This window comes from Adiantum capillus-veneris, chromosome 3 (assembly GCF_014529385.1).
Source record: "Adiantum capillus-veneris isolate H3 chromosome 3, ASM1452938v2, whole genome shotgun sequence".
Taxonomy (NCBI): Eukaryota; Viridiplantae; Streptophyta; class Polypodiopsida; order Polypodiales; family Pteridaceae; genus Adiantum; species Adiantum capillus-veneris.
The window spans coordinates 106,255,802-106,281,623 of NC_140933.1; positions in this window are offsets into that span (position 1 = coordinate 106,255,802).

Here is a 25,822-nt window from a genome sequence, read left to right on the forward strand (position 1 = left end):
CCAATGCAAGAAAGCATCTGAATGTAGTCATCTTGACCACCGAAGACAAGACTTCATCAAAGTCAATGACTTGTTCTTTCTTAAAGCCCTTGGCAACAAGCCTTGCTTTGTACTTTGGCTGACTATCATGAGTGGTGATCTTATACCTGTAAACCCATATACAGGGTAGAGCCTTTTTGCCCCGTGGTAATTTAACTAGCTCTCTCTCTCTCTCTCTCTCTCTCTCTCTCTCTCTCTCTCTCTCTCTCTCTCTCTCTCCCCATTGAAAATTGCCTTCTAATTACTGTCTCATCGTGCCCAGTCTCAGGAAGACCTTCGACATCTACCTCTTAAGCTGTGTCACAATTGCTGCCTCGCACAAAGCTGGGTGCAGACACATGTGCATGAGCGGCACCAACACACTCTTCAAAATTTTTGCGGGCATATCCTCGACCATCACGTTGTATGCATACCTCTCCAACCATGTAGACATGCGGCTGACCAAAATCATTGTAAACTTCTTACTAACATTCTCTTTGTCACCGTCTAGCTGCATATCCGTCGTTTACTCCCATTGCAGCTGCTTCTCTATGAAAATCACATTGGACCAGGGATCCAGGTTGTCAAAAAATCCCTAACGCATCATGCACTATATTGATGTACGTCCGCCATGGAAGAATTCGGCACATAATCCTTTGCACATGGACAATATCATAGCCGGCGGCCTCGGCGAGAAGAGGAAGAACCTCATGATGAGCACACCAATGGACCATGTGCAGGAGGTGGTTGTATTTCCACATGGAGGGATGCCTCCATGGGAAAATGGGGTATGCCCATTCTCTCTAGCCCAAAAGAAAAGGGAGTCATGGAGAAGGTGAAGCATGGCATGCTGCAGCCATTGCAAATGTAGCTCTAGGCAAGCCAATGTGGCCATGTCCACCAAGTGACTAAGTCAATTAATGGCCCTCAGCAAGAGCCCATCATTGACACCAGCCAATCAAGGCGTAAACAGCAAGGTGATGCCCAAGTTGAAGGCAAAAAAGATATCTTGAAGAAGCTGAAGCCAACCACCTAAGGGCTCAGAGTCTTAGTCCTGACTATTAGTCACGTGCAGGACCAATATTGACCGCCTCATGAGCACAATTTTCATTTCCAGATGGCAACAACATCAACATGGGTAAGAAAAGGCTGGAGTGTTGCTCCAAAGTTGTGTGTTGGAGGTCAAAAACTTTTACCTACTAGAATGTATTGGGTTTCCAACACCATCTCCAAAGGTTGTTTGATAGAGTAGCCCTCTATGTTCTATAGGTCTCTCTCTCTCTCTCTCTCTCTCTCTCTCTCTCTCTCTCTCTCTCTCTCTCTCTCTCTCTCTCTCTCTCTCTCTCTATCTCTTCCTCTTCGAAGGACAGGTGGATAGACTAGTACACCTTAACAAAAATGAGGATATAGCACAGAAGACCCTTACTCGCATGGATCGAGGCACAACATTGGGATCAAAAAGCAGCAGGTTGAGGAGATGGGGCCAAAGAGAGGGCAGTACTTGAATGAAAATCATTGGGAGGAAACAACACGTGTCAAATGGAGTATCAGTAACATCGCCATTGTCATTAGCAACAAGCGTGAAGAATCAGGAACATGCTGGACCAAGCAAGGCAGGGGAGGGTGAGTAGGCGTTCCTGGGAGTCGGGAGTCCATAGTTGCTGGTGGGGACTGGTAGAGGGTAGCGATGGAGATTGGCTTGGATGTGTGTGTGTGTGTGTGTGTGTGTGTGTGTGTCTCTTTGCAAAAGTCAGCATTTTGGCATAGTTACCGAAAGAGTTGCATAGTTGCATGTAAGGAAAATAATTGGTATACGTACAACCATGCATGAGGCACAATTGTTTCAAAAAGTAACTGATAATTATGGCCCAAGTCTCTCTCAAAAAACAACTCTACAAAGATCCAAAGAATATATAGGCATGCTATTTCCATGGCAATAGATACCTCCTACTCATGCAAACTGATCGAGAGCACCCGACACTCCTGATGCAGTAAACCTTGTAAGAAGATCACAAAGGGGTGACTCATCTATGATAGGCATAGACAAGACACACATTGGCAGTCGATATATAACTTCTTTTTCCATTTTTTTTGACAAAGCAAGACGCACATTGATGGCCACTATACCATTTCCTTTTTACATTTTTTTTTATGAAGCAAGCAACAACAACAACTAGCACATTAAATAAGTAGCTAGGTTTGTTAAAGCTTGCTTATAACAGACACATTTCTGACGGCAGATTTCACTTGGTGTCTCTTAGAGATAGTGACGGTTAGCACATTAGCTTCAATACAGCTTTCACATAATCCAATTTGACATTATCAGGTAGTTGAAATTGTCGAACAAAACAACCAAGCGATCTCTCTGCAGCATACCATGTCACGTGTTCTTTCTCTTCCACATTCTTGAACTCCCCAGTGATTTCCAAGGTACCATCTTCATGCACATGCACTTGCACATCCAATTTGAAGATGTGGGCGCTGGAAGTCCTCTTTCAAATCGTAGGGACATGCTAACAATAAAATACATCAGTTTGACAGATTCCTAGTACATTCAGAGAGTCCTCCAAGCCCACGATAGCGTTCTCATCTGCTTCTTCACGCACGTATGGTTGTCCCTTCCCCAAATCCCAACACACACATTCTCTCTCTCTGATGCTCGCCTTCCTCCTCCCCTAACTAGAAATCTCATTGCATGCCAACGTCTCACAGGCTTTCCAAACTTTCACGACAGGGTCAGAGATGAACCGGGAGAGGCAGCTTTCATGGATGCGATATCAACCAAAATAAGGAAGAAGAAAGCAAGCAAACTTTCATTCGCAAAGCGTACTAAAATTCTTGAAATGCCATGCAATCGGCCTATGCTTTATTTGCCATTACACAGGAACCATGAGAGATGCTTATTTAGGACTTGTGCTACCATTGTTGCTCCTGCGTAATGCTACTGCATACTCTTTTAGTTTTTTTAAAAAACTCTCTGAAAAAGCGCGCGCACCGGTGCGCTCTTTCAGAGAGCGTTTTTTAAAACTCTCTCTCTCTTTCTCTCTCTCTCTCTCTCTCCTGCTTCTGCTCGCACTGCTGCCTTCTGTTTTTGCTCTCACTGCTGCTGCTGAAAACTTCTGAGCACGCTGCCCCTAATCAGCTTTTTGTTTAACGCTGCTTATGGGGGTCTCTGCGCATGCGAGGGAGGACTGTTTGCTTCCTATGTCAGTGGTTTACAGCAGCAGGTTAGGGTTCAATCCAGGTTCTTCCTCTTGTCTGTACAATCTTGCAAACTTCAGCCCGGGTGCTGCCTCTACGCCCACTCAGCCCTGCACTCAATACCCTAATTAAGCCTACATGACCTGCCCACTCTTGGCAGCAAGCTGGTTCTCAGTTAAGTAGCTTCCTGAGAGAGAGAGAGAGAGAGAGAGAGAGAGAGAGAGAGAGCTCTGTATGTTCGATATTCATAACTTTGTAGCCGAATTTCTCATAAACAATCCTTTTGTCAGCTTGCGCGTGCAAGATACATCGAGTCAATGCCATGGTTTGTGCGACACTCTCTGCCACGGACACTAATCGCCTTGCGATCCCTTGGTGACGATTCGGTTTCATGATTGCGACACGGCTTATTTTGCCAACAGTTGAATTGGGTAATGGATGTATGCGAAGGGTGCCAACTGGTACAGAACGACCGCCCCACATCGGTGACACATAGTAAGCCAAAAGATGGACACGAGTTTCATCTTGTCAAACTCAATGTCAGCAGAGAAGCCCTGCTCCGCAACAACGACGTTATAGTGGATAGAACAGGCATCATGAAAGGCAAAAACGAGAGAGAGAGAGAGAGAGAGAGAGAGAGAACCAGCACCTCAACGCCCTAATTAAGCTTGCATGCCCTGCACACTCTCAGTAGTAGCAGCTGGCTCTCAGTTAAGTAGCTTCCTCTGAGAGAAAGAGAGAGAGAAGAAGAAGAAGAAGAAGAAGAAGAAGAGAGTTTTAACGTCGTAGGAAACTATCCCAAGAGACCTTAAAGATCTAGCCGACGAGGAGTTGAACTCAAGACATGTTATGAGAGAGAGAGAGAGAGAGAGAGAGAGAGTTTTTAAAAAAATCTCTCGCAGAGAGTTTTTTTTTTTTAATTGAAAGAGAGAGAGAGAGAGAGAGAGAGAGAGACCGAGCCTCGATCGTTCTTTTTTTGACAAAGAGAAATTACGCTGAAGCACACACTTATGAGAGAGAGAGATAGAGAGAGAGGTGCTCGCCTCCTCTCTCCTACCAAGCCGGCAGTGTCGACGGTTTGTGTGTGAGAGAGGGGGAAAGCTGGGGGGAAACACTACAAGAGGCTATTCATATTAGCGACGCTCAAAAAAAAAAATTCCGGCATCGCTATGAGCGTCGCAAATTTACAAAGAAATTTGCGACGCTCATAGCGACGGTCATAGCGACGCCGGCTGGGCTAAAAAAATAACCGAGCGCGCCCAAAAACTCAGATCTCAGATCTGAGTTTTTCGGCGCCCTCAAGCAAGGAGCAGGTAACGCTCTCCCTCACTCTCTCTCTCTCTCTCTCTCTTTTTCTTCTCCACACACACACACACACACACACACACACGAGGAGAGGAAGGAAAGCCAGGTATGCTCCTTCCCTCTCCTCATTCTCATGTTCCCTTCCCCTCTTTCTCTCTCCCTCTCTCTCTCTCTCACACACACGCATACACACACACATAGTGTTTTTGAGAGAGAGAGAGAGAGTACAAACAAAAACAAAAACGCACACACACATACATAAACAAAGAATGCACACACACATTGAGAGAGAAAAAGAGAGAGAGAGCATGCATAAACAAAAAACGCACGCATTGAGAGAGGAAAAGAGAGAGAGAATATGCATAAACAAAAAACGCACACATTGAGAGAGGAAAAGAGAGAGAAAACATGCATACGATCCAAAAAAACGCACACACATTGAGAGAGAAAGAGAGAGAAACTAATTAAAATTAAAAGACCTAAAGATCTAGCCGACGAGGAGTTGAACTCAAGACCTATTATGCAAGAGGGAAATGGCATAATCAATCTATCATACTTGGCATGGGTGATAGAAAGGTTATACCATTTATCTCTTTTTATTGGCACACACATCCACACACGCGCACACACACAAGAAGAAGAGAGTTATAACGTCGTAGGAAACTATCTTAAAAGACGTTAAATATTAGGTTATATGTAGACTTACATTAAATTAGATTTAGGTTTATTTTTAACTAGATTTACGTTTATTTAAGCTAGATTTAGATTTACGTTATATTAGATTAGATTTAGGTCTCCATAGACTGCGATGCCTGCATGAAGCGGGTGAAGAAAGCCCTCAATGGAATATAGGGTATTGCTGCCTTCACTCATGGTGGGCTCCGTCGATCCAAAAGTACTGGTGAAATGTCTTCAGAAGATAGGGAAGAAGGTGGCTCTTCAGGGCGGCAAGAGTCACTACATCCCCGACACAATGACCATCTAGACAACCTCTACACTACAAGAGGTTGTGTGCTCTTGTGACGCTGTTAGCGACGGAAATACACTGGGTTTTTATAACCCCCGACGTCGCTAAAACCGTCGCTACGAGCGTCGCTACAAGAGCATCGCTATATGCGTCGCTATATAGAGACGCTCATAGCGACGCTTACACAGAAGACTATAGCGACGCTCATAGCGACGCTACAGAGCCATAAATAGCGACGCTTATAGCGACGCCCGAGAGAATTTTTTTTTGGTGGAAGGGCATTGAATGCCCTGCCACCCATCAACCATATTGTACTTGATTCACTTTTTAAAAAAAGTGCAAGGGTAAATAATAGACCCAAAATAGTCACCCACAAGACGCATTGTTTGCAAAATTGACAATTGTACACATCATAGGCAAAATGAATTGATTGGCAAATGTAATAATGACAATTGTACAACATCATAGGCATGAAGAATTGATTGGAAAAAGGAACTGCGGTGACAAATGTAATAATATACATGGTTCAAAAAGACGTATAAAATCCGTCTCATGATACATAAGCTATGAGAAACCCTAAACTAATGCTATCTAGCTACGGCTAAACTGACGTCGTCTAGTCAGACGTCTCATCACGTCCAAGCGGCGTATCTGTCAGATTCTGCAAAAAAAGACAATAAGACAACTTTCAATAAGTATAAACATATAACGACATTTATAAAACAATACAAAAAATAAAAAAGAGTAAACCCTAATACTAACCATGCCGCCGCGAGAACTGAGAATGTCCATCAGGGCGTTTAAGCCCTTCCTGCCTGCGTACTCGCGCTCGTACGGTGTGGGATCACGTCCTGTCATCGACCACTGTCAAAACATACAAAGATTTCATTATGTTAGAACTAAAAAACTCATAAACCCTAAACTATCGAACATGCATAAAGAGCAATGTGAAAACACTTACAAAATCGGCCTCAAATGATGCCCATCCACCGCTCCCCAAGTGGTGCGAGCTCCCTGCCTCTACTCGCGCTCTGGCTGCATCCTTTTGTTGCTTCCACTTGTCGGGATTCTCGCGCGTTGCTTTCTTCGCATTCTTCCAATCTTCTTTGGCCAGCCAATCTGGCCTGTTCCACCCATTCTTGATTGCTTTTTGCACTTCGGAACGCTTGTGTTTGCAGTATTCGCACATTCGAATCTTCATCAGGTCTTCATTGAAGCGTTGATCCCGTGTTGGAACGGGAAACTCATCATGAAGTATGCTGATGACTCTGTTTTTTAAATCACTTGGTACTTCACTCCATTTGTTTAGTATGTAGTGTCTAAACAGCTGAGAGCAAAGACCACGCATGCGCGAGATCACCTTCTTGCCGTCATCATCCATGATGATGCCGCCGCTGATGTTGACGGAGTAAGGCAAGCCCTCTGGCCGGTGACGCGTGAACCTGGGTGTCCCGGCAGGGGTCTCTAGCGGCGTGTCGATGGGGGTACGGACGTCAGGTGTCTCCACCGGCGTCTGGGCCCCGAAGCGAGGAGTGTCGAGTGGGGTGGCTCCTGGCGGAGTAGGTAGAGGTGTGTAGCTTCTAGGAACAGCCAGCCGTGCAAAACCTGGCGTAGATGGCGATGATGTGGCTGGTGTGGGGGCGGGCAAAGAAGGGGAGGGTAAAGAGCCTCGTCGAACACGAGGCGGTGTGGAGGCATCGGTGGTGGAATCCCCACAACAACCGCCACCGCCACCACTAGAGCGCCGGTGTCTAGACGAGTGTGAAGCTCGTCTCATCGACACCGAAGCTTCGGAGCGCGCCGAATGCTCCGAAAGAGAGGGAGATGCGGATGGAGTAGGAACGCGCGATGATGCGCCAGAGCGATGACGCTCCACGTACCACTGTCTCTGCTGCGGTGACAAAGAAGAAAGAAACTCCTCATCATCCATACCTGCATTAAACACACGAATATTTAAACTTAATATTGAATGAATAGAGTAGACAATGACGCAAAGACCATTAAATACAATGACGTAATGACGCATATAAATACAATGACGCAATGAATTGAGTGATAGAAGACGCAAGTCGAAAACTCAAAATTTTCAATCAAAAGATGTGAGCGCGAGTAGAAAAGAGCGTTATACACCATGGAAGGTACTTAGAGAGCCAGAGCTTTTACAACACGGAGCAAAATTGTTCAAATACAATATTTGTGTCTTTAAGAGATCTCTCTCTCATCCTCGCATAACTCAGCATAACTTCCTATATCTATATAGAGCTCTCCGTTTAAACACATATCCTCTGTTTCATTTTGTAGCTCCTCTGCATGCACCCCATATAGAGTAGTAGCATCTTGATGCTCGTCTGGCACCACCGCAGCGGCTTTTGATTGAGCATCTTCTCTGATCTCCTCCATTGATGTCGTTGTGATTGGCACATGGTAGCCTTCATACGTCCTTGCACTACGAGGGGCTACCTCTATGACGTACCACCAGTTTAATGTAGACTTTGTAGGATGAAATATTACCTGCCAGAGCCACATAACTTACATGAGAGCTTTCAAGCACATAACTTATAAAAGGGGGATGTTAACTATTTACATACTTACTTGTTCACAATGCTCGGGTAGTACGAAAGTGTCTCTTAGTTCAGTCCATTTCTTAGTAGAATCCACCTCAAGAAAACCAGACTCTCCTCTACGCACAGTAGCGTTGCGACCCTCCATGATATCTTGAACCATTGCACGTCGAACAAGTCGACAAAAAATCCTCTGTAATCGATCCTCAAAATCTCTTGCAGCGTGCCGAAGTAAGTGAGTTCCGCCACCACAGGATCTGCATCAGAGGAACGTCGTCGACTAAACTGGTCAAATTTTGCCATGATTCCACAATCTTGAGTAAAACGCTTTTTGTCGATTCGTTCCACCCTAAAATGTCAACCTTTACACCATGCTGCTGTGTATGACTTATACTACAACGAACAAAGATTATGAGTGGCCGTTCAAACGTTTATAAATAAAGTCACTTGCTAGTCGTACATTGCAAACTTACCTTGGTCGCGCAACCCCGAGAGTACTCCCACTCTTCTTCAGTCACTTCGTCACCGCATTGTTGTGCGCTTTTCAATTGGTTGTGCAACCATCTTAAGCTCATGAAGGTTGGTAGGCTCTCCAGAACCGCTGGATAGTGCATCGGTGGTCGTCTTCCCCGCCTCCACTCGATTCGTGCCCTTTGTCGCTCTTGCTTTGCATCCTCATATTGTGAAATCCACTTTTGCATCACTAGATTGTGAAGCATGCAAAATCGGTTGATTTTAGCCTCTAGATCTTCCGTCATCTTCTTCTCAACACCGAGATTGCACATGACAATCCCAGATATGCGCTCATCATCTATGGTTCGCCATAGCGTGTCCCGGGATTTATCAAATCCGTCTAGCCACTCTCCAATGTACACTAGGGACTCTGATACCAACCAACCTTCTGCCATGCTACCCTCAGGACGTGCCTTTTGACGCACATATCCCTTAAGCGTTTTCATGAAACGCTCTAAGAAGAACATCCATCTGGAATGAATTGTGCCAGCTATTTCCACCTCATCAACTATGTGAACAAGAAGATGCACCTGAATGGTTAGCATTGTAGTAGGAAAATGTTTCTCAAACATGCACACAACCTCCGCAGCATTTAGTTTGGCGAATGGTATGGAGTCTACGTTGATCTCCTTTTGTGAGATCCATTGCACCAGCTTTGCAAGTTTGTAGATTGTGTTACGGATGTCGAGAGACAAACATCCCTCAATGGCAACCGGTAAAATAAACTGTAAAGTATGTGCAGCAATGATATTAAAGTCCACATTTTATGCAATGATATTAAAGTCCACTATGAACGTACCTGACACATTTTATGCCAATCGTGTGACTTCAAACCGGTAAGCTTTCCTTCTTTAGTAAAACACGTTCGGAGCGAGTGCATTACGCCAGTGGGGGTCCGCAAAGATCGAATGGTCTCTTTTACTTTGCGTTCTTGGGCTCCTGTGAAAATCCATGGTGCTTTAGGGAGTTTTATCGATCCATCAGACGCTGTTTGCGGCCAATATTGCTCCATACGATCCACATTTCTAAGGTCAACTCTGGCTCCCAAAGTATCTTTCTTGCCGGTCAAATGGTCCCATAGTAGATTACCCACATTCTTGAATATGTGCATTGGATCGAGCAAGTGATTGATCATGAGTCGGGGCCAGTATGGTAACTCGTACCATAGAGATAGTCTCTTCATCCCTGGAGGCAATCCGTCATCGCACATCTCCTTCTGCTCTAACCATGCTTGTGCAGACATCCTTGGTGGCTCTCTTCCCAAAAAGCCGTCGTGTAACACATGATTCTCTGGAAGATACGCTTGATGACCTTCGTAGATTTGCTTCTTCAGTGAGGGTGCCCTACGTGCATTCAGTCTAGGTCCACATGTGACACATGCTCTGTATCCGCTTGTTTGAAGCCCTGCATGTATACACATGATAATAGATCAACTATGGGAAAAAACAAGATTTACAGTGTCTGAGTGAGGAGTGTCAATAGATCACCTGAGCATTCTGTTAGCCCGGGATAGTCATGCATGGTCCACATTAGAATGCCTCTGATCAAAGCATTCCGTCGTCCTGTGTGTCGGCTCATATCCACCACCTCTATGCCAATCCACAATTGTTGTAGCTCTTCCAATAGTGGACGAAGATACACATCCATATTCCCCACTTTATATCGCCCTGGCACAATCAAGCTTAGCCATAGGTGCCCCTTCTTCGTAGTCAACCACGGGGGAATGTTGTAGTTGACGATGACAACGGGCCATACACTGTAAGATGTTGATCTTTGACCAAATGGATTTACGCCATCCATAGCCAGGCCTAAGCGCAAATTTCGAGCTTCCCTGGCAAAATCCGACCATGTTCCATCTATATGTTTCCACGCTACGCAATCTGCAGGAATTCGTAGCACACCATCCGAAGATTTATTCTCCTCATGCCATGATGCTAGGGCGGCCATGGACTTACATTCGAAGAAATGCTTGATGCGAGGAAGTAGACGGAAATGTCGCAAAACCTTTTGTGGAATTTTTGTCCCGTGGAGATCTACTCGATATCTTTCGGAATCACATTTCGGACACTTCTCCATGTCTATGTATTCCCCTCTGAAAAGAATGCAGTCATTAGGACAAGCGTGGATAGAATTGTAATCCATCCCCAAGTTTCGCAAAATCGTTCTTGCTTCATCTCGGGAATCTGGCATCACATTGTCAGCTGGTAGTATGTGCTCTTTCAGCAATCTACACAACATAAAAATATGATACAGTCATGTAAAAATCTATCAGATCATTATACATTTAGAGTTTTATTTTTGTAAACTAATTGTAATAGATCACCTGAAAAACGCTGTGACGCTAGTGTCACTCCATCCAAACTTTGTCTGCATGTTGAGAAGAACCAGGAGTGCTTTCAATCTAGACATACGTGCTCCATTATACAATGGCGTATCGGCTTCACTTTTCATATCATCATACATAAGCCTTTCTGAATCCATGATCGTCTCGATCATTTCATCAATCTCGGGCTCAAACATTGCCTCGTTGGGAATGTGCTCTGCATGATCATCCCCCGAGCTGTCAGAGGCTACATCTTGTGGCCTCACATATGCTGCTTGACCAAAGCGCTTGCAAACACGTCTATTGGGTTGCAAGATTGCTGCTTGTTGGCCAGCGTCAGAGTCCGACAAGTTATAATTGGCAACAACTCGATCTATAATAGATGGATCGAACTCGCCAAATTCGCGAACGTGCTGCAAAGAAACACGTCTTGTCCGTCGCACAGCATGCTTGCATTGATTACAAGGACATAAGACCCTCGTTGAGAGATAGGTGTTTCGGTTGGACAGTCCCACATCCTCGTCGCTACTCATAATGAGGATAAAAAACTTATAACCTGGACAACAAATTTAATATTCTATTGGCATTCTTCGTCTTATCTCTCTCTCTCTCTCTCTCTCTCTCTCTCTCTCTCTCTCTCTCTCTCTCTCTCTCTCTCTCTCTCTCTTTACCTCACATTCTCTAGTCATGTCCAATCCCCGCACACCTCGGTCTAGAGGTGCACGGAGATCAGAACCACCGGGTTATAATCTCGTCTTTATTGGTCAATACCTATATTTGTGGGTACAAGATATTTCCCCACACACCTACGTCTACATGATACTGCATGTAGTGGACAAAACCCCTTTGCCTCTTCTCTAGCTGTAGCACTTCACTTCATCTTAAAATCTTTTCACAGTAGATCTTTTCACTGTTCGTCTAACTCTAAACCCTAAACCGTAAGTAATTCTTGCGTGGACTCGATCTAACGTAAATAAGCGTAAATCTAAATAAACATAAATCTAACTAAAAATAAAGCTAAATCTAATTTAACGTAAGTCTAATGACTAGAGGTTGTCTAGATGGTCATTGTGTCGGGGATGTAGTGACTCTTGCCGCCCTGAAGATCCACCTTCTTCCCTATCTTCTGAAGACATTTCACCAGTACTTTTGGATCGACGGAGCCCACCATGAGTGAAGGCAGCAATACCCTATATTCCATTGAGGGCTTTCTTCACCCGCTTCATGCAGGCATCGCAGTCTATGGAGACCTAAATCTAATCTAATATAACGTAAATCTAAATCTAGCTTAAATAAACGTAAATCTAGTTAAAAATAAACCTAAATCTAATTTAATGTAAGTCTACATATAACCTAATCTTTAACGTCTTTTAAGATAGTTTCCTACGACGTTATAACTCTCTTCTTCTTGTGTGTGTGCGCGTGTGTGGATGTGTGTGCCAATAAAAAGAGATAAATGGTATAACCTTTCTATCACCCATGCCAAGTATGATAGATTGATTATGCCATTTCCCTCTTGAATAATAGGTCTTGAGTTCAACTCCTCGTCGGCTAGATCTTTAGGTCTTTTAATTTTAATTAGTTTCCTACGACGTTAAATTAGTTTCTCTCTCTTTCTCTCTCAATGTGTGTGCGTTTTTTTGGATCGTATGCATGTTTTCTCTCTCTTTTCCTCTCTCAATGTGTGCGTTTTTTGTTTATGCATGTTCTCTCTCTCTTTTTCTCTCTCAATGCGTGCGTTTTTTGTTTATGCATGCTCTCTCTCTCTTTTTCTCTCTCAATGTGTGTGTGCATTCTTTGTTTATGTATGTGTGTGTGCGTTTTTGTTTTTGTTTGTACTCTCTCTCTCTCTCTCTCTCTCTCTCTCTCTCTCTCTCTCTCTCTCAAAAACACTATGTGTGTGTGTGTGAGAGAGAGAGAGAGGGAGAGAGAAAGAGGGGAAGGGAACATGAGAATGAGGAGAGGGAAGGAGCATACCTGGCTCTCCTTCCTCTCCTCGTGTGTGTGTGTGTGTGTGTGTGGAGAAGAAACAGAGAGAGAGAGAGAGAGAGAGAGAGAGAGAGCGTTACCTGCTCCTTGCTTGAGGGCGCCGAAAAACTCAGATCTGAGATCTGAGTTTTTGGGCGCGCTCGGTTATTTTTTTACCCCAGCCGGCGTCGCTATGAGCGTCGCAAATTTCTTTGTAAATTTGCGATGCTCATAGCGACGCTTATAGCGACGCTCATAGCGACGCCGGGAATTTTTTTTTTTTGAGCGTCGCTGTGTGAGCGTCGCTAATATGAAGAGTCTCTTGTAGTGCTAGTCATTCAACAGCAACTTCAAAGTTAGTAACAAGAGCAAGAACGGTCTAAAGGGCCAATTGCTGTCGTCAGATGTGGATGGAGATGAGGCAGCGTCACCACCGGAAGTTAACTCTCACATCTTTAGTGATGAGAATGCTAACTCTTGCCGAGTTATGTGAAAAATTATGTGTTAAATCAAATTTAAGGTTCTTATAATCCCTGTTAGTTTAGTTCTTTGTTTTTAATATAACATAATTTACGTTTAGATTTAGATTTATGTTATATTAGATTAGACTTAGGTTTATTTAGGTTTACCCACACACACACACACACAAGAAGAAGAGAGTTTTAACGTCGTAGGAAACTATCCCAAAAGACGTTAAAGATTAGGTTAGATGTAGACTTACGTTAAATTAGATTTAGGTTTATTTTTAGTTAGATTTACGTTTATTTAGATTTACGCTTATTTACGTTAGATCGAGTCCACGCAAGAATTACTTACGGTTTAGGGTTTAGAGTTAGACGAACAGTGAAAAGATCTACTGTGAAAAGATGTTAAGATGCTGTGAAGTGCTACAGCTAGAGAAGAGGCAAAGGTGTTTTGTCCACTACATGCAGTATCATGTAGACGTGGATGTGTAGATTTCTTGTACCCACAAATATAGGTATTGACCAATAAAGACGAGATTATAACCCGGTGGTTCTGATCTCCGTGCACCTTTAGACCGAGGTGTGCGGGGATTGGACATGACTAGAGAATGTGAGGTAAAGAGAGAGAGAGAGAGAGAGAGAGAGATAAAACGAAGAATGCCAATAGAATATTAAATTTGTTGTCCAGGTTATAAGTTTTTTATCCTCATTATGAGTAGCGACGAGGATGTGGGACCGTCCAACCGAAACACCTATCTCTCAACGAGGGTCTTATGTCCTTGTAATCAATGCAAGCATGCTATGAGACGGACAAGACGTGTTTCTTTGCAGCACGTTCGCGAATTTGGCGAGTTCGATCCATCTATTATAGATCGAGTTGTTGCCAATTATAACTCGTCGGACTCTGACGCTGGCCAACAAGCAGCAATCTTGCAACCCAATAGACGTGTTTGCAAGCGCTTTGGTCAAGAAGCATATGTGAGGCCACAAGATGTAGCCTCTGACAGCTCGGGGGATGATCATGCAGAGCACATTCCCAACAAGGCAATGTTTGAGCCCGAGATTGATGAAATGATCGAGACGATCATGGATTCAGAAAGGCTTATCTATGATGATATGAAAAGTGAAGCCGATACGCCATTGTATAATGGAGCACGTATGTCTAGATTGAAAGCACTCCTGGTTCTTCTCAACATGCAGACAAAGTTTGGATGGAGTGACACTAGCGTCACAGCGCTTTTCAGGTGATCTATTACAATTAGTTTACAAAAATAAAACTCTAAATGTATAATGATCTGATAGATTTTTACACGACTGTATCATATTTTTATGTTGTGTAGATTGCTGAAAGAGCACATACTACCAGCTGACAATGTGATTCCAGATTCCCGAGATGAAGCAAGAAAGATTTTGTGAAACTTGGGGATGGATTACAATTCTATCCACGCTTGTCCTAATGACTGCATTCTTTTCAGAGGGGAATACATAGACATGGAGAAGTGTCCGAAATGTGATTCCAAAAGATATCGAGTAGATCTCCACGGGACAAAAATTCCACAAAAGGTTTTGCGACATTTCCCTCTGCTTCCTCGCATCAAGCATTTCTTCGAATGTAAGTCCATGGCCGCCCTAGCATCATGGCATGAGGAGAATAAATCTTCGGATGGTGTGCTACGAATTCCTGCAGATTGCGTAGCGTGGAAACATATAGATGGAACATGGTCGGATTTTGCCAGGGAAGCTCGAAATTTGCGCCTAGGCCTGGCTATGGATGGCGTAAATCCATTTGGTCAAAGATCAACATCTTACAGTGTATGGCCCGTTGTCATCGTCAACTACAACATTCCCCCGTGGTTGACTACAAAGAAGGGGCACCTATGGCTAAGCTTGATTGTGCCAAGGCGATATAAAGTGGGGAATATGGATGTGTATCTTCGTCCACTATTGGAAGAGCTACAACAATTGTGGATTGGCATAGAGGTGGTGGATATGAGCCGACACACAGGACGGCGGAATGCTTTGATCAGAGGCATTCTAATGTGGACCATGCATGACTATCCCGGGCTAACAGAATGCTCAGGTGATCTATTGACACTCCTCACTCAGACACTGTAAATCTTGTTTTTTCCCATAGTTGATCTATTATCATGTGTATACATGCAGGGCTTCAAACAAGCGGATACAGAGCATGTGTCACATGTGGACCTAGACTGAATGCACGTAGGGCACCCTCACTAAAGAAGCAAATCTACGAAGGTCATCAAGCGTATCTTCCAGAGAATCATGTGTTACGCGACGGCTTTTTGGGAAGAGAGCCACCAAGGATGTCTGCACAAACATGGTTAGAGCAGAAGGAGATGTGCAATGATGGATTGCCTCCAGGGATGAAGAGACTATCTCTATGGTACGAGTTAGCATACTGGCCCCGACTCATGATCAATCACTTGCTCGATCCAATGCACATATTCAAGAATGTGGGTAATCTACTATGGGACCATCTGACCGGCAAGAAAGATACTTTGGGAGCCAGAGTTGACCTTAGAAATGTGGATCGTATGGAGCAATATTGGCCGCAAACAGTGTCTGATGGATCGATAAAACTCCCTAAAGCACCATGGATTTTCACAGGAGCCCAAGAACGGAAAGTAAAAGAGACCATTCGATCTTTGCGGACCCCCACTGGCGTAATGCACTCGCTCCGAACGTGTTTTACTAAAGAAGGAAAGCTTACCGGTTTGAAGTCACACGATTGGCATAAAATGTGTCAGGTACGTTCATAGTGGACTTTAATATCATTGCATAAAATGTGGACTTTAATATCATTGCTGCACATACTTTACAGTTTATTTTACCGGTTGCCATTGAGGGATGTTTGTCTCTCGACATCCGTAACACAATCTACAAACTTGCAAAGCTGGTGCAATGGATCTCACAAAAGGAGATCAACGTAGACTCCATACCATTCGCCAAACTAAATGCTGCGGAGCTTGTGTGCATGTTTGAGAAACATTTTCCTACTACAATGCTAACCATTCAGGTGCATCTTCTTGTTCACATAGGTGATGAGGTGGAAATAGCTGGCACGGTTTATTCCAGATGGATGTTCTTCTTAGAGCGTTTCATGAAAACGCTTAAGGGATATGTGCGTCAAAAGGCACGTCCGGAGGGTAGCATGGCAGAAGGTTGGTTGGTATCAGAGTCCCTAGTGTACATTGGAGAGTGGCTAGACGGATTTGATAAATCCCGGGACACGCTATGGCGAACCATAGATGATGAGCGCATATCTGGGATTGTCATGTGCAATCTCGGTGTTTGCGTCATTGTCTACTCTATTCATTCAATATTAAGTTTAAATATTCGTGTGTATAATGCAGGTATGGATGATGAGGAGTTTCTTTCTTCTTTGTCACCGCAGCAGAGACAGTGGTACGTGGAGCGTCATCGCTCTGGCGCATCATCGCGCGTTCCTACTCCATCCGCATCTCCCTCTCTTTCGGAGCATTCGGCGCGCTCCGAAGCTTTGGCATCGACGAGACGAGCTTCAAACTCGTCTAGACACTGGCGCTCTAGTGGTGGCGGTGGCGGTTGTTGTGGGGATTCCGCCACCGATGCCTCCACACCGCCTCGTGTTCGACGAGGCTCTTTACCCTCCCCTTCTTTGCCCACCCCCACACCAGTCACAGCATCGCCATCTACGCCAGGTTTTGCACGGATGACTGTTCCTAGAAGCTACACACCTCTACCTACTCCGCCAGGAGCCACCCCACTCGACACTCCTCGCTTCGAGGCCCAGACGCCGGTGGAGACACCTGACGTCCGTACCCCCATCGACACGCCGCTAGAGACCCCTGCCGGGACACCCAGGTTCACGCTTCACCGGCCAGAGGGCTTGCTTACTCCGTCGACATCAGCGGCGGCATCATCATGGATGATGACGGCAAGAAGGTGATCTCGCGCATGCGTGGTCTTTGCTCTCAGCTGTTTAGACACTACATACTAAACAAATGGAGTGAAGTACCAAGTGATTTAAAAAACAGAGTCATCAGCATACTTCATGATGAGTTTCCCGTTCCAACACGGGATCAGCGCTTCAATGAAGACCTGATGAAGATTCGAATGCGCGAATACTGCAAACACAAGCGTTCCGAAGTGCAAAAAGCAATCAAGAATGGGTGGAACAGGCCAGATTGGCTGGCCAAAGAAGATTGGAAGAATGCGAAGAAAGCAGCGCGCGAGAATCCCGACAAGTGGAAGCAACAAAAGGATGCAGCCAGAGCGCAAGTAGAGGCAGGGAGCTCGCACCACTTGGGGAGCGGTGGATGGGCATCATTTGAGGCCGATTTTGTAAGTGTTTTCACATTGCTCTTTATGTTCGATAGTTTAGGGTTTATGAGTTTTTTAATTCTAACATAATGAAATCTTTGTATATTTTGACAGTGGTCGATGACAGGACGTGATCCCACACCGTACGAGCGCGAGTACGCAGGTAGGAAGGGCTTAAACGCCCTGATGGACATTCTCAGTTCTCGCGGCGGCATGGTTAGTATTAGGGTTTACTCTTTTTTATTTTTTGTATTGTTTTATAAATGTCGTTATATGTTTATACTTACTGAAAGCTGTCTTATTGTCTTTTTTTGCAGAATCCGACAGATACGCCGCTTGGACGCGATGAGACATCTGACTAGACGACGTCAGTTTAGCCGTAGCTAGATAGCATTAGTTTAGGGTTTCTCATAGCTTATGTATCATGAGACGGATTTTATACGTCTTTTTGAACCATGTATATTATTACATTTGTCACCGCAGTTCCTTTTGCCAATCAATTCTTTATTCCTATGATGTTGTACAATTGTCATTATTACATTTGCCAATCAATTCATTTTGCCTATGATGTGTACAATTGTCAATTTTGCAAACAATGCGTCTTGTGGGTGACTATTTTGGGTCTATTATCTACCCTTGCACTTTTTTAAAAAAGTGAATCAAGTACAATATGGTTGATGGGTGGCAGGGCATTCAATGCCCTGCCACCAAAAAAAAAAATCTCTCGGGCGTCGCTATAAGCGTCGCTATTTATGGCTCTGAAGCGTCGCTATGAGCGTCGCTATAGTCTTCTGTGTAAACGTCGCTATAACCGTCGCTATGAGCGTCGCTATGTGCGTCGCTATACAGCAACGCATATAGCGACGCTCTCGTAGCGACGCTCGTAGCGATGGTTTTAGCGACGCCGGGGGTTATAAAAACCCAGTGTATTTTCGTCGCTAACAGCGTCACAAGAGCACACAACCTCTTGTAGTGAAAGAGGGGGGAAGTTGAAGCCTGCAAGAAGATATTACGTGTGTGTATTTAGGGTGTATCTTTTTTATGTAGGACTCCCTCTATATCCTGCGCACAGCCTGACACACAGTATCCACCATTTTGATGCCTCCGCTCACGATCCGTATCCCCCTCGCCTGACGTTTGAGGCCTCCGCTGGCTTCAATTTCATTCTACGCAGCATTGTCGCCTCTGCTCGCATCATCTGAGATCTCAGTTTTTTTTTTAATACTTTCCAGATGGTACCCCCTATTCTGTTCAACTGTTTGGGAAAAACCATTTTTTCAAACATACAAATTCCTTTCCTTGAATTTGTCAGGAGAAAGTTTAAGAAAATTAAGCTTATTTTCTGGGGCTCTACACTATTTTTCTCTATATTGGGGTGGAATTTTTCCTTTTCCGCTTACCCTCAACTGGCCTAATACTCGGTTGAACATAATGATAGGTTCAATATTATATTTTTTGCAATCTTGTCATGATTCCAACGGGTGCAGCATTAGCCCTTTGCAAGTTGTCCAACCAAAAACTTAGCAAACTGGACTCGATCTCTCGCTGCTCCACACGTGCATCTTTAATTCAACTATGCTAACAATGTAGGAGGCTGCATATGCTGCACGGCATAGTGCAACGCAATAATAAAGAAACATAACCAAGCCCTCCCAAAACTTGCATGGGCACGATATCGTACATTAACTCTCCAGTTATACCAATCATTACTAAGATAACCTATATCAGATAAGAGCGGTGATTCAATTACCGAAATTAAAACTCTTGTGTACATGTCTATTTGGCAGCAAAGCAAGAAGTTGTGCAGAAAATGATCCATTGCCAGGTTAGTGGTTGAACTTGTGATAAGTTGCATTGATAAGTTTGATGAATTTGAGATCAGGAAGATACATTGTTAGAGACCAGAAGGTGGCAGGTGACCAAGGTAGTGTAGTGTCCACCGAAGAGAGTGTAACTCAGGCAAGGTTAGATCCGCTAGCACCGATTATTGAGGAAGGTAGTGATATTGACACTTCGTCAGACAAATCTTTCTTCATGATGGGTAGCCAACAACCAGGAGGTTTCACCTATGATGGACCTATGCGAGGACGAAGTACCTCCCAAAATCCTTTGAATGATTCCAAGCTTACGGTGATCTTCTTGGAGGGAACAAACTCAAGAGCAGCCCTAGTCTATTCTGACTATCGAGGTCGCAAGTGCATTTGCATTGAAGAGAAGCCAGCACAAAGATTGGAGATAATCCACGTGTATGATGATGGAGATAGATTCCGAGACGAAAAGGGGAACCACTATTTAATAGTTAGCAACCCTGAAGATTACAACAGATATGGAGACAACGTGGCTAAAGGGAAAATGGTTTCAGAAACTCAAGAGCCGCCACCAAACATTGATCGGAACGGAGCTATTTTCATGTATGATAAGAAAACAATCAGGGTTCCAACTTATAACGAGAATGTGGGAATCTACAAACACGAGAGCGAGGGTATTGTCTCTTAATTTCGCAGTAAAGAACCATACATAGACGAACTAAGCAAATACAAGGTTCTTTACTTATTCTCTTATGAAATTGCTACGGGGAAGGGCATAGTTTTTGTTGATAGATATGGGCAAGAATACCAACGTATTCTTCCAGAGGAAGTAGAAAGAGCAACAGGTCCAGGAGCATCAGCATACGCCCCTGAGGAAATACCGAGATCCGTCCACACCCCAAGCAAGTCAACGAATCCGTTTTCAGATGAGTATGACGCTACATCACATTCCACCAGACCACAAGCATTCACCAACCAAGACCAACCAGCAAACCAGCCATCATTGCAGGCATGGCTTCGACAAAGTGCAACAATGGAACCAAACCAAAACTGAGAGGGTTATCGAGCTGCACGAGGGCTCAGGGATTTGCAAGAACCCCCACACTATTCAAGGTATCAAGCAAAGAGTAAGCCAAAGACACAAGGGTCGACCGAGCTTGGAGGACCACCCATGGAACGAGTTCGAAGATAAGGACCACCTCCGGCGAGAACCGTTAGAACTTATGGCTTAGGAGCACCGTTGGGTGAGGAACCAGCCTATTACAGAAGGCCTGAGGAGGGGTATAGACTTGGAAGGGGTGATCCAATGATGAGGTTTGTAGACCATCGCAGAATTAGACCTTCTCAAGTGCAAAAATGGGTAAACAAGAAATACACAGGAAACAGAGACCCAAGAGATCATGTAGCAGCCTTTGTATGTGTGATTAGAGCTGAAGAGGTGTTAGACTTTCCTACCCAATTCGCAGGGTTTGGACTAACCCTAGAGGATGATGCTGCAACTTGGTTTGACTCTGTGGAGCGTAGAGACTTTGAGTCGATGGAGGAAGTGTTTGACGAGTTTATTGAGGAATTCTCTCAAAGGGGAATAGCTCATAATACCGTCTCACAAATCCATAAATTCAAACAAAAAGATGGAGAATCTGTACGAAAGGAAGCCCTAAGACTAAAGAGATATGTTAAGTTATGTCCTGTTGAAGAACTGCCAACTCAGTCCAGACTTATGCTGATATTCATCCAAGGACTAAGGAATGCAGATCTCCAGAAAGACTTACATATGAAGAGGAGCACTACATTGAATGAGTTGACCAAGGAATCTTTGTACCTTGTGGAAAATTGTGCTGTCGACAAAGAAGGGGAGTTCAAGGACCTTGATGATGATTCATCTTCACAGCAAAGTGGGAGCAAGTCCTCCAAGACAACACTGAAAGGAGAAATAGTGGTAAACCAAGAGCAGCTCGTAGATGATGTGCTAAAAAAGATCAACTTGTACGCCAAACCCCAGGCTAAACAGCCCAAGTGGTGTGCTATTGAACAAAAATGGACAAACCATGGGACCGAGGAATGTTACTATAACAAGGGATATGTGAGGGAGAGACCTTATGCTCCCCAATCTCCTATAGCTTCCCCTCAAGTTCCACCTATGCCTAGATATCAAGCAGGCAACTTACCAGGACCTATAGGTGTAGAGAGACCACAGCCGGTGTTGGGGCAACAACCACTCCTACCAGGATTACGACCAGTTGGTGTAAGATACACCCCAACGGTAACTGAATCAGAAGAAAAGGCTTTGGTTCCTATGCATGCATATTATGAGGATCCCAACGGATATGCGGAAAAACTTGTCTATTATCCGCCGGAAGAACCCTCGACACCAGATCCATGGAGCATGATAGGGAATCAAGGACCTCCAACTACTGCACATGCCGCAGGAGAAGGAAGATATAGCTTAGATGAACGAACATTGTTGTTCATAGCCAATGGAGGCATGGGCGTATAGAGACAGACTTACCAGCAACGAGGAGCTCAAGGAGCACCTCAACAACCCAAGGGCCCCTGTTACAAGTGTGGCGGAGACCATTGGCTGAGAGACTGTCCCCATGATGAAATCATTAGAGTCAATGTGTATTGCCCAGAATGTGGGATTACTCATTTGATTCCTGATTGCCCTAAAAACCCGAGTAAAGGAGCAAAAGACACCTTGAACCTGTTGGAAACAGTACCCTCCAGTGGAGTATCAGAAAATGAAACAGTCATACATGTTCAGGCGGTGACACGGGCCCAAGCCCAAAGAAGGACGAACGAACCCATAATAGAAGAACCAAAAATAGATGCCCAAAGTTCAGAAACGAAAAATCCGAGAAGCACTTGGAAGGCAAGAAAGGCGCGTAGGAAAGCCAGGAAAGAGCGAGAGCAAACAGCCCTATCCGATGAGTTGAAACATACAAAGAACAGGTTGGAGTGGTTAGAAGATCTAGCTAGCCTAAGCTCACACACCACAGCAGCCATAGCACCAGAGGAATTAGCTGAGCCCAAAAGTGCAGGATCAGGAGGATCTGTGCTGGCAGACAAGGTAAACGAGCAGCTGGATGCGCTTCTAAAAGCCTATGAAGCTCAACTTAAAAAAAACCAGACCCAAGAGCAAAGGTGGATGACATATCCATATGCGGAAATAGAAAAACAAAGGTTGGATATGTGTAAAAATATGATCGAGACGGCTCAATCATTGATGGAAGACCCGTTGGGAAAACCGGCAAATTGCCATGACGCACCAGCTCCAACCCCTATCCAACCAACATTGGAGAAACATGAGGAAACAAAAGAAAGACTCACTAATAAATATGAATCCAGGGGAGAGCCTATCATAGTGCCCAATACCACCGATGAGGCAAGTGACAGGGTCCATCCTAACATATTGGCAGAAATGGGAAAGGATGGTAATGGTCTAGATGATCTGTGGAAGCAAATCCGAGAGGCCAACGAGGCTAATAGGATGAATGACCACATGAATAGTACGAGAAAAGAAAAGAATGTGTTCCTAACTCCTATTGAAGAATTTGAGGCAAGATCACAAATAAACTTTGAGATACATTCACAAGAGGGAGACCAAGGATCTATTAGTTCGGGGAACAGCCAACCAGACTCTTTGAGAACCTTACCCTCTTACCTAGGAGAATATGAAGCTAAGTCGGAAGTGAGAGCAATCCCATCTCAAAGACTTTCGTCTAACAAGGTAATGGATTCACAAGGATTGATTGAGCTGTTATCCACCCCGGTGGCATGCACAATCACGTTAGCAGAACTCCTAAGGCTAAGGCCAAACATGTGGACCACAGTAGGAAAATGCCTAGAAAAATTTGGAGTGAAGGACCCCACCTTGAAACTACAAGAAGGAATCAGGGAATTGGACAGACCTAACCTAAACACTAGGCCGGTACCATTGAATAAGGTTGGAGAATATTGTGAGGGAGAAGACGGAAACACGACGCTACCTGTAGAATTCCAAGGAGTAGTTTCCAAAGCCATTCTTGACAGTGGAGCTGGAGTTGCTATCGCCACCAAGAAAATCTGGAAAAAATAGGGAAAACCAGCTCTGAGGGCTACCAGACTGAAGCTGCAGTTGGCAGATGGTTTCATGGAAAAGCCTCTCGGACTCTTGGAAAAAGTAATTGTCACTTCGTGCGGGATCGAGTATGAGCATACATTTGCAATAGTCGATTTCAACAAAAAGAACAATTATGAGATAATCTTGGGACGACCATTCATGCGACAACTGAAGATGGTCCAAGATTGGGGTTATGACCACATATACCTTAGACATGGCGAGACGACAACTAAAAGACCATAGTTACAAAGATGTAAACCAAACACCGGTGGAAGAGTTTGATTCGGCTACAATAGCAGGATCAGAGCTACCAGCATGGTTGGGGCAACCAAAAGAGCTATGGATGTGCGGAGCTTCACATTGTGGAAGCTTAAGGAAAGAGGAATGCGTCTTAGAGAGAGCAATTGAGGACAAAGAGTATATTCCGGAACCATTCCCTAAAGATGCCTTGGAGACTCTAGAATGGGAACACATACTGGCGACGTTAGATGTCTGTACCATTATCGACAGTCCAACAACAAAATTTTGCGATAAGGATGGTTACGATGTGCTGCCCTATTACATGGTAAGCGTGGTGCCAGAAAAAGAGACGGTAGTACATCCAGAACAAGAAGAGTTTTACAACTCTTCTGAACAACTCGAAGTAAATGATGAGGCAGATAATGAGTGTTCGGACACCTCCAGTGAGCGTGGGAATGAAGCCGAGAATATCAAGTTTTATGATTTTTCTAATCAACACCCTAGACGCCAAGAATGCTATAGGAAGAAAAGAGCCGGAAATAAAGTGAGAGAGAACGTGATGCCCAGGATAAAAGGTAAAACTCACTATTTGATGCTTGTAAAAGTAGAGGATTGTGTGAAAGATCAAATATCAGGGAAATTCTCAGAAAATCAAAAAGAACGAACGCGAGAAGAAATAAAACAGGAAAGAAAAGCTAGGGCTGAAACAAAATCACAAAAATCTGAAAAGTCAAAAAAAGAACCAACAAAAGACCAAGAGTGGACCAAACTGGAGCGTAAACAGAAATACCAAGAACTGAAACGGTATTTGAGGGAGATATGGACTACTGAAGAGGATAGTGATGGTAAAGGGGAGTCAGGAAAGGGCAACATGAACGTACCACCACACTAGAGGAAATTTACTATCCAGGATAGAAAAATCATCATGACACCACCAATCCGGGACAGAACCAACCAAGAATCTTACGATGGGCCTGAAAATGCAAAAAGAATAGACCTCGCAGAACTAGGTGAAAAGCCCCAGCCGGTCTATATAGCTAATGATTTAGAGCCTGAGGAGGAAGCACAGCTAACACAACTTCTCACGAAATATAAAGATGTGTTTGCTTGGTCCTATAAAGACCTTAAAGGAGTTGATCCATTGATATGCCAACATACAATTCCTTTGAAATCGGATGCAAAACCTAGCAAACAACGTCCTTATACATATAATGACACATTTGCCAAACAAATCAAAGAAGATATTGATAGGCGGATGGACGAAGAGTTCATCTATGAAATTGAACATACAGATTGGGTTTCACCTATTGTGGTCATTCCCAAGAGGAATGGAAAACTGCGAGTGTGTGTAAACCTCAAAAAGGTGAATGCGGCAACCATAAGGGATAATTATCCCTTGCCAATTACAGAACATGTCCTTGAGCGAGTGGCCAGGAAACGGGCTTATTCCTTTCTGGATGGGTTTTCAGGATACAACTAATTGGCAATAGCAAGGGAGGATCAACACAAAACATCTTTTGCCACAGAATGGGGGATTTATGCATATCGAGTTATGCCATTTGGCTTAACAAATGCACCAGCCACTTTCCAGAGGTTAATGACTCACGCTTTCAAGGAACACGTAAGAATATTCTTAGAAATATGCATGGATGATCTGTGTGTACACTCTCTTCTGCGAGAGGAACATATCGACCATTTGCAAAAGTGTCAGGCCAAAGGCCAAACCAAGGGGTCACGGACTCGGCCAAGGACCGGCTGCCAGTGGGAAGGGGTCCGAAAGGGGCTAGCAGCCTATTAAAGGGAGGCTGGGCGGATGGACCAGGCATGGCAGTCCCTTGGTGCTTACACTGGTATCAGAGCTTCAGGCTATTTTGGGACTGAGGCACGTTTTTTGGAATGCATGTTGCATGCAATCTCTAGTGGAGGGGAAAGAAGCCGAAGCCGAAGAGCTAGGGCGTGTGCAGTAATCCTTTGTCGGGGCCGAGGCTACGCGGTCGACCTACATCAAATCACGCGCGCTTAGGCTCAG